Source organism: Amblyomma americanum, chromosome 1, assembly GCF_052857255.1.
Source record: "Amblyomma americanum isolate KBUSLIRL-KWMA chromosome 1, ASM5285725v1, whole genome shotgun sequence".
In the NCBI taxonomy this organism is placed as follows: domain Eukaryota; kingdom Metazoa; phylum Arthropoda; class Arachnida; order Ixodida; family Ixodidae; genus Amblyomma; species Amblyomma americanum.
The window spans coordinates 475,502,552-475,512,486 of NC_135497.1; positions in this window are offsets into that span (position 1 = coordinate 475,502,552).

Sequence of the window (9,935 nt, forward strand, 5' to 3'; positions counted from 1 at the left end):
TCCCCGGCCTCAGTGTGCCCGTGATTCTCGGAAGGGACTTTCTCCTGAAAACCGGGATCGTGGTGGACATTGCGAATGGCGGCTATCGCGACGGACCATTTTCCCAACTGAAGCCGTTCATCTGCCCACTGGCGTCAATAACTGCCTGCGCAGTGAAGGCGTTCGGAGAGTGCCACGCTCAGCGACCAGGGCCAAGCCCTTGTGTCAAGCGTTCCGTCGTTCACGCTCCCCTTTGGGACCGAGCGGCGCGGCACGACCAGGCACCACATCCGCTGGCCGCCTTTGCGGTAACGTTGGATGACACTCAGAAGGCTCGTTTGACAGCACTGTTGCGTCAGTACGATGAGCTCTTCACGGATCAGCCTGGCTGTACTAATCTAGTGAGCCACAAGATCCACACCGGAGATGCGCTTCCTTTGAAGTGACACCCCAGACCCGTCAGCCTTGAGAAAAGGCAGGTGATCGATGGGTTGCTGGATGAGATGCTGTCGGCGGACATTATCCGTCGCTCGTCCAGCGCTTGGGCGTCTCAGGTTGTGTTGGTGCCTAAGAAAGATGGCAGCCACCGGTTGTGTGTGGATTATCGCCGTCTGAATGCGCTGACTCGAAAGGATGCCTATCCGCTCCCGACGATCAGCTCAATCGTAGGAAACCTGGGCAGTGCGCGGTGCTTTTCCACGCTAGATGCCTCCAAAGGTTACCTACAGGTCCAGATGGCGGACGCTGACTGGTCTAAGACCGCGTTCACGTGCCACAGAGGGCTGTTTGGGTTCACTCCCATGCCCTTCGGTCTCCGCAATGGTCCTGCGACTTTTCAGAGGCTCATGGGCCGCGTCCTAGGGGAAGCTAAATGGTCTCACGACATGTGCTACCTGAACGATATCGTGATTTATTCACGAACCTTCGATGAGCACTTAGGCCACATTGCCGACGTGCTCGCGAGGGTACGGGCTGCCGGGTTGACTTTGAATCCTGCGAAAGCCCAAATAGCGCGGACCCGAGTTCAGTTGCTAGGGTTCACGCTGGGCGAGGGCTCCATTGAGCCCGATGCGGACAATTTCCGAGCCATACTCGAGCTTCCCGCGCCCAAGGACGTACGCGGCCTCCACCGTTTTCTGGGAATGGCCAATTTCTATCGGTAGTTCATCCCGTCCTGTGCCCGCGTGCAGGCACCCTTGACCAAACTCCTGGGAAAGACTGCCGCGTGGCGATGGGGGCCCGAGCAAGAGCGATCCTTTCGCCTCCTGTCTAGTGCCATTGCTGAGACAGCGCAGCTCAGGCTACCCGACCTGACCAGACAGTTCGTAGTCCAGACTGACGCGAGCGATCTGGGTTTAGGAGCAGTTCTCCTACAGGATTTCGATGGCGTGCTGCACACCGCTGGCCTTTGCCAGCCGCTCCTTGCTGCCCTCGGAGAGGAATTATTCCGTGACCGAGAAGGAGTGCCTCGCCATTGTGTTTGCACTGCGGAGATTCGACGTCTACCTTGACGGATCGCAATTCGTGATGCAGACAGACCACAGTGCGCTCAGTCGGCTGATGCGGCTCCGCGAGCCTGCGGGTAGGCTGGCGCGCTGGGCTCTCCTAATAGAGCATTACGACTTTTCGGTGCAGTATCCAAAGGGGAGCACGAACGTGGTAGCTGACGCGCTATCTCATGCCCCACTCGCCAGCGGCGCCTTGACGCCAGCAGGCGGAGCGGGCGAAAAAGCGGACGAGCCGCCGGGCGGCAAGGAGCGGGAGCCCGCAAACGGGCTAACCCATTCCGCTAACCAGGCAAGCAGCGCTTCGCAAAGCGGGCGAGAGGCAGAGCTCCGCGTGAGCGCCTCGTAGACGCCGTCGCGAGCGGAAATTTTGGCTGCAAACCTGAAGGGGGACAGACCAGGCCCCCCCTCTGGTGTAACTGGAATCGTTTTCAGCCGGAAAGAGCTGCTGAAAGCCCAGCAAAATGACTCCATGAGTCGCGAGATGAGCGACGGTCTCAGGGAGACGGAGCGCCGGGACGCTACTTGTATTGTAGCGGGCGCAAGGGGTAAAAGCCAGCGTGTGTCGCGGCGAGCCCCGGGGGATTCATATTTGCTGGACCATGACGGGCTCGTGCTGAAATACATAGCCACCGATGATGAGTCCATTGACCCGTTCAAGGTGGTTATCCCCAAAAGTCTGAGAGGCGCACTGTTGCGATTTTCTCATGAAGAACCACTAGCCGGTCACCTGAGTGGAGTTCTTGCAAAACTGAGTCAATCTGTGACGTGGCCCGGCATGAAGCGTGACATTTTCCGCTATTGCCGATCCTGCCATGTCTGTCAAGCGGTGAAGTCAAGGGGCGGCAAGCCGCCCGGAATGATGAAACCAATTGACAGTATGCGTCCGTGGCAGATGGCCACCTGCGATCTGATGGGGCCTTTCCCCAGGAGTAAGCAGGGGCTCATTTACCTGTTGGTAGTCGCTGACCATTTTTCCAAATGGGTCGAGTTGTACCTGCTTCGGAAAGTGTCAGCACGAACGGTGCTGGATAAACTCCAGGAAGTGTTCTGTCGGTTCGGCTTTCCGGAAAGACTGATCACGGACAATGCGTCCTATTTCACCGCTCGGGTGTTCGGTAACACGTGCCGTTCCCTCGGAATTGAGCACTACACCACTTCACCCTACCATCCCCAGTCCAACTTGACCGAGCGAATTAAGCGAACGCTCAAGCTAATGCTGGCGGCCTTTGCCGAGTGTCAAAAGGACTGGGCAGACCATTTGAGCGAATTTGCGTTCGCCATTCGAACAGCTCAGAATCGCTCAACTGATTTCTCTCCCGCCTTCCTCAATTTCGGGAGGGAGCTGGCGAATCGGATGTCAAACGTCGTGCAGAGCCAGCTCGGGGATGAGCAGACGCGGGCAGACTACTCTACTTATGCGTCGACGCTTCGGGACCGGCTTGGTCGGGCTCTCAACAGAGCAAGGCAGAGTTTGGCTGCAGCCAGAGCCCAACAGAAGGCTCAGTATGACCGCAAGCACCGCAGCCTGACTTTTGAGGCGGGTGATCTTGTCCTGAAGCGCAACCACGTTCTTATTGATGCGAGCAAGGGGTTCTCAGCCTCGCTCGCTCCTAAGTGGCTTGGTCCGTAGCGAGTAGTCAGAGTCCGGTCGCCGCTCGCGTACCTGTTGGAGGATCCCCTTACGGGGAAAACCAGCCGTGCCCACATCGCAGACCTGAAGGCCTATGCGTCACGGTCTGACGAGTTTGCGTCGGTACCCATTGGTATCACAAGCAAGCGCAAAGGCGCAACTGGTGCTGCGGAACGCAACCGTACCAAGCACCGGTACAATCTGAGGCGACGGTCACCGATGTGATTGATGCCGGATGGCGGACTCTTCCGCCACCGAAGGCACGCAGCCTCAGCTAGCTGGCGAGCTTTCTCGCCAGGTGAAGCACGGCGGTCTCTTTTTTTTGTTTGCCGCATGCTCAGTTCCAGCCTTGTGCAGTTATTTAGTCGTTTGTTTTAGTCAGTCTGTAGCATGTTTTATTTCCAGTTTATTCGTTGTTTCTTCTAACGTTCCGAGATCTGTACATATGTAATATACGTTTGCGTTGGCGTTCAGTTTTTTTAAACCTGACTTGTACATATGTAAACTTCAACCTACTCGCGATTGCACTTTTCTTGTAGCGCAGAGATGGCGTTCTTTTGTACAGCGCGCCTTCTTTTCATTTACGTTTCGACCCAACGGGTGCGGCCTTCCTCGCGAACACGGGACCGGCTGGTTCGCGGAGGGGTCGGCGAAAGTCTCCCCTTCCGGCTGGGGAGTGGTTTGCTCGTTAAGGAGCGAGTGTCTCGCGGCATGGTTTTTGTGTGGTTATGGGGAGCGTGAAGAGTGCGTCTGTGTGTCCTTTGACCCCTGCCACGGCGCCTCGGGACGATTCCGACAAGCGGGTCGTTGGCACTGATCAATGTCCGCTTCTGTGCCGGTGCGTGCCTGGGATTATGTGTGTGTTCCCAAGATCAAAGGCAACCACGAGAGGGGGGCAGGAAGGACAGCACCCTTTCCCGTGCGGGTCCTCTTCGGGATCGTCGAGCGTCGTCGACGTCCTCATGCTCAACTTTGATGACCTTGTGGAGGACATGGGACCGCCGTCAATAAATCGTCCACCGGGACCCTGAAGGCAGCAAAAGCGTGAGTTGGCCGCCGACAGGCCCAATGGGCCCCGCCACCGAACATTATGAGGCTGCAGGCCACCTGTCAGCTGGCCTTGTGTACAGTGTACAGTGTAGTTAGTTTTTGTCTCCTTTGAACGTACGCAAGTGTTGTTTGTTTTCGGTTCTTGTTTGTTTGTCTTTTGAGTTTATGGCTGGAACTGAAGTGTGGTAGTTTTATATGGATTAATTTTTTTTTTATTTTCCCGCACGCTTTCGCCGATGGGTAGGAGGGCATTTAAGGAGAGGAGGATGTGGGAAGCCTCCTAGATTCCCGCCGTGGCGTCTGCGCGGCATCCCGCGTCGCTCTCTTTCCCTTTCTCCCGCCTCGGGCGGCGGAGAGACGGCTGGTGGCTAATCGCTGTCATTCGGCCGCAGCTCCGTCCCCGGCTTCCCAAGGGCCTTTGCCATTAAGTAGAACGTTCATTTGGGCGAGTTGGTATAGATGCATCTTTAGTAAAACAGCGCGAACAACGTAGGACAAGATGAAGGAGGACACAGGACGGGCGCCCGTCCTGTGTATTCCTTCATCTTATCATACGTTGTTCGCGCTGTTTTACTAAAGATGCATCTATACCAACTCGCCCAAATGAACGTTCTACTTAGCCATATTTCTTGTGCAACGGGCTCTGTTATTTGTGGGAACTTACCTTTCTACAACCCAGCAGTGATCGCGCCGCTCATCGCCGTTTGTGTCTGCCAAGCCAGGAAAGCATCTTGGTACAGGAAGCTAGGCAGCGCCCGTCCTGTGTCCTCCTTCATCTTGTCCTACATTGTTCGCGCTGTTTTACTAAAGATGCACCTTTGCCATTGGTGACTTTTGGCGGGAATTCGGGACCCATTTTGGGTCCGAGCGGGGCCCAGGGAGAGAGAGACCCCTCCGAGACAGCGTAAGGTGCGTACGTTGCTGTACGTCCGGGCTGGCCTCTGCCGTTGGGGCCAGTTCATACTCGAGCTCGCCAGCGTGGGTCCTCGATCCGCCGCGGCTCGAGCCTGTGCAGGGGTCCAACGACCTCTGACAGGCGCACCTTGCGTTGACTGCCCACTCTCTCTCGCAAACGGCCCAACGGCCGACACGAAGGAGATCACAGCACTGCCGCGGGGACAATCTCCTGCAGCGACGTGCTAGCGGCGCGCATTTCTCTTGTTGCCCCGAGCGCGCACCGGAGCCTTGCTCTGAGTGCGCCCCGGGACAGGGTGACTGTTGAGTGTGTGTGTGTACCGCTGGAGGACGGCGTCAATAAACGTCTCCTTTGTGAACTTGGAGGCCTGTTTCTTGCGGCGAGCCGCTCTCCTCTCTGCAGAGGTTGAACGCCGCCGCAGCGGTGCCCCAGGGTGCGTGTGGTGACGGCTGATCGGGGCCCTTTGCTCGCGCGAGGCTCGAACCCGCGGTGGGTAGTGGCCTGTGCCTACTCAGAAACCCACAACATACACACATTACACATAATTTTTTACTAACGGAACAAGACAAACCTCTTTGTGAAAGATGTGGAGACGAACTCACACTGAACCAAATATTATTCTCTTGTGAAGAACTGAGAAAACTAAGAAAGAAGCACTTTACTAAGTTTTATAATGAATACATTCCTTTACACCCTGCACTTCTCTTAGGTGAAAATGCCATTGATAACATGTCTTGTGTTTTTAGCTTTCTAAAGAAGCAGGTGTTCTTGAGAAACTGTAAATTTTGATACACAGCTTTGCTTTATTATATGATACATTTCAGCCATTTTCTCATTCCTGAGAAGAAGGCTGAGGTATATATTTGATTCGATGGGAGCCTCAAGATCCTTTCCCAGCCAAGGATAGCTACTGAGGCTACCTGATCTTCTTTAAAGCGTTTATTATCATCCAGTTATAAAATTTCTTTCGTCTCTTATTACTACTAGAACGAATTAACATTGGTACGTGTTCTACACCGCCATGTTTCCTCCCATCTACAGAAAAGTTTTCCTATGCCTTGAGCTTGGCGCATGATAGCCTTAGCTGCTTATGCGCCATTAAACATAAAACAAGACAACAGAACAACACAATTTTTTTTTGTTCTACGCGTCCGTTCGAAACTTCCTTTTGTCACCTTAAAGGGGGCCCTAAGTGAAATACCAAGTCAAGCTACATTGATGGACTTGTGTCGCGGGATAGCAAATTTGTCGCTGTTACCGAAAACAGTGCACTAATAAGCGAGAAACGTGTGTAAAAGCACGTAATACACAAATACACAGGGGCGCAAAATTTTCAGATTCTTGCTACTGCACTTGTCCACGATTGGTTCGCCGGCGGGCATGTTTGCCAGGCTTTCTCGTAAAGAGCTATTTACCGCAGGAGAATAGAAATACAGCAGGAAAACTGAATGGGCCATATCGGCAGTTCAATCGCAGTAATTTTTTTTTTTCATACGCGTGGTGCGACAGGCTGGTATCCAGATGAGCAAGCTCGTCCATAGATGCTGCCTCTCGGGGAATTTAGACTTGCTCTTTTGCCTCTTACGGAAACAGTACTCCGCCTCAGGGAATTACAGCATGGTAAACAAGTGCTTTGTTTTCGAAAACAACCCAATAGTGTCAAAAAGCGGGCTCAGGATCACGGGCAGGAGTATAATATTACTGTTGCTGCACCGACTCATGAACAGCTGCGTTTCACCACTATTCCGTGTTTATAGGCAGCACCAATTCATATGAAAGAACGACGATGACGGTGAAATTTGTATTGGGCAAGGATACATTGGCCAGAGGTCGCCATGCCGCAAGACATTTCCGTCTACAGAAGGCGAGGTCGAAGACCCATTTCCCAAGCATTGCATAGTGTCAAAAAAAGCAGGCGTAAACAAAATGAAAACAAAAGAATAAGAGCACATATACAATTTCTGAATATAAGGCAATTAGAAAGAAAAAAGGAGGTAGGGCGTGCACAGCAGGGCAGAAGAGCCCCGGTAAAAGAGGTCGTGGAAAAAAGAATGAGGCGGGAAGAGTTCCGCTCTGGCCTAGGACTTGGGCACTGGCTTGTTGCTGGCAGGAGGTGCAATCTGTAAACGAGAGGATGGAAAGGAAACTGGAAAAAGCAGTTATAAAAGACGGAAACAGGACGAAAACGAAGAGCAGGTATTGTCAGGGGACAGAGTATAGGGCGGGCGTATGTAGAGGAACGGTGAGCGAAGAAATTATCATGAAGAATGTACCTACGCCTTGATACCAGGGTGGGCAGTGGGAAATTGTGGCGAGGACGAATCCGTTCCCAGCAAAAAGGGGACGAAATCATATATGCCTTGGCTGCCGGGAACGGGTCAGGGCCCACTGAATTTATCCTTTTGGCGCCCCGTCTATACGGCGGACATGATGGGAATAAGTCCCAGGAGAGGGGAAAATGCTTAGCCTCCATCCGGGAAGGAATGTGAACGGACATGCGGTGTGAAGAGGCCAGAAGTGCGGGCACAGGAACGACCTGTGGATAATAAAGAACGAAGATTGGAGTGGGGATGAAATTTCGAAGGGTTTCCCAAGGGCGGAGCAGTGTCTCGAGTTAGTTTGGTTTTGTGGTTTTATGGGGGTTTAACGCCCCAAAGCGACTCAGGCTACGAGGGACACCGTAGTGAAGGGCTCCGGAAATTTCGACCACATGGGGTTCTTTAAGGTGCACTGACATCGCACAGTACACGGGCCTCTAGAGTTTCGCCTCCATCGAAATTCGACCGCCACGGCCGGGATCGAACCCGCGTTATTCGAGTCAGCAGCCGAGCGCCATAACCACTGAGCCACCGCGGCGGCTTGTCTCAAATTAGTGAAGAGGAGGTGAGATAGTGGAACGCTATGTTAAGCAGAGACACCCTAGTGTAGAGGTTTAGCGGTTTATCGAACGCCCGCTGCGTATTCGCAGTGGCCCCGCCCTTACCACTGCGCGTGCGCAGCGGGCGGCCGATAAAACGCGTCACGTCTACGCCAGGATGTCCCCGTTAGGCTAAAAGGCTCTAATGAAAGAAATAACGAACTTCCGCGCCACATAGACAAGAGGGTGAAAGTGCAAACGGAAGCGATGTAAGTCAGAAGGGAAACGACCATAGCATTTGAGGATCTGGGCTAGACAGTGGGAAGGAAGGAAACGGATGGCAAGCAGGACACAGTAGAGACAAAACGATAAAGTTGCGTGGACAGACCGAGCAGAGATGAAGGACCGTGTTGCGCATGCGAGTCCGAACAGATCGGCCATCGGGAAAGGCCGCGAGTGGAGGCCAAAGCCAGATCGACATGTTCATGGCCCCACTCGGCAGGAACATGGCGAATGGAATGCGAATGGAGGGGGAGGCTGCAGTATGGGTGCTTAATTTCCTGGGAACGAGTTTCATCCCAAATAAGCCGAGCATAATTAGGCCAGGGGAACACTTGTGGCCATTGTATTACCGGTGGGTACCCGGCGGCACTGGCGATCAAACCGCGGACCTCCCGCATACTAGGCGGAGGTTCAACCGACTGGGCCACCACTTCGTTATTATGAAAAGAACAGGAACAGCATGGCCACAAAGAAGAGGGAACTACAGATAAGCCCCGTAAAATTGACCACGATACCAAGGAACAAACACAAACGAAATGTTCGTCAGCTGCAGTGCGAGAAGCGGCGGAATTTATTACCGTTAGCAACAACAGGAGCACCAAATATTCTTAACAAATTACGCGCTCGCAGTGGGAACTGAACCTAGTGGGTTGGGAGCGAAGCGCGCTATTGACTAGACCACCGCTGGAGCGGCTTGAGCCTTCCTAATACGTTGGCTAAATACGAATGTAGTATAGAATAAATAAGAGTAGCCCAACCATGGTGCGTAGCTCGTATTGCTATTATTCGCGCGATGTCTGGCGTAGATGTAAGCATGAAATGCTTCGCAGTATTGTGCTAGCTGCATTCTTGAAATATTTATTGTTCCGGTCATGTCACGCCGGAGAAAAGCACACTTAAGCCACCAATCTCGCTAGAGCTAGAGCAGAAGAAGCCAGAAATGCTCGCGCTTACAATAACACATTGTGTCCCGATTCAAACTGAACCTCGTTTCAAGGTCTCGTCTTTAGAAAACACAACGATAACATCCGTGCCACCGTTCGGGCGTGACTGCGTGCGCCCCAGAGAACGCCCTGACCGCCACCCTCACCATTCTTTTTGATGGCTCTCCGCGTCAGCCTTTTGTTTATCCCCAAAGTGGGGCGCACGCAAACGCTACCTTATAATTTCATTTCATTTCATTTATTGAAGCTTTAAGGGCCCGTGGGCATTACATAAGGCGGGGGCAAGAACAGTGTGTACAACATATGGTACCATCTCAACAAAAACAAAAACAAAAAGCAATGAAACAAAACTAAGCAAAAAAACATTAAAATTAAAAACAATAAAGGAGATAGTAACACAGGATCAGATTACTTGATGAAGCCGAATACATCACGTAAGACACAGGTGATTCGCTAATTCAGTGCGGAAAATTGCTCGATCTGTGCAAGAAGCAATATTATCAGGTAGGGCATTCCATCGGTCTATTGCATCTGGAAACAATGAAACATTCATAGCTGATGTGCGGCCTTTAATGGGAGCTATGGGATGAGTGTGGTTTAGGCGAGGGGATATTCTTGATGGCGGCTGCAGCAAAGGATGCCTGTTAATAGGGCGGTAGAAAAAGGAATGAAGGAGGCATAGGCGTGATACGATGCGACGTGATTGGTGACTTGGGAGGGAAAGGGCTCGTTTTAGTGCAGTGACACTACTATCACGCGAGTACTGTGA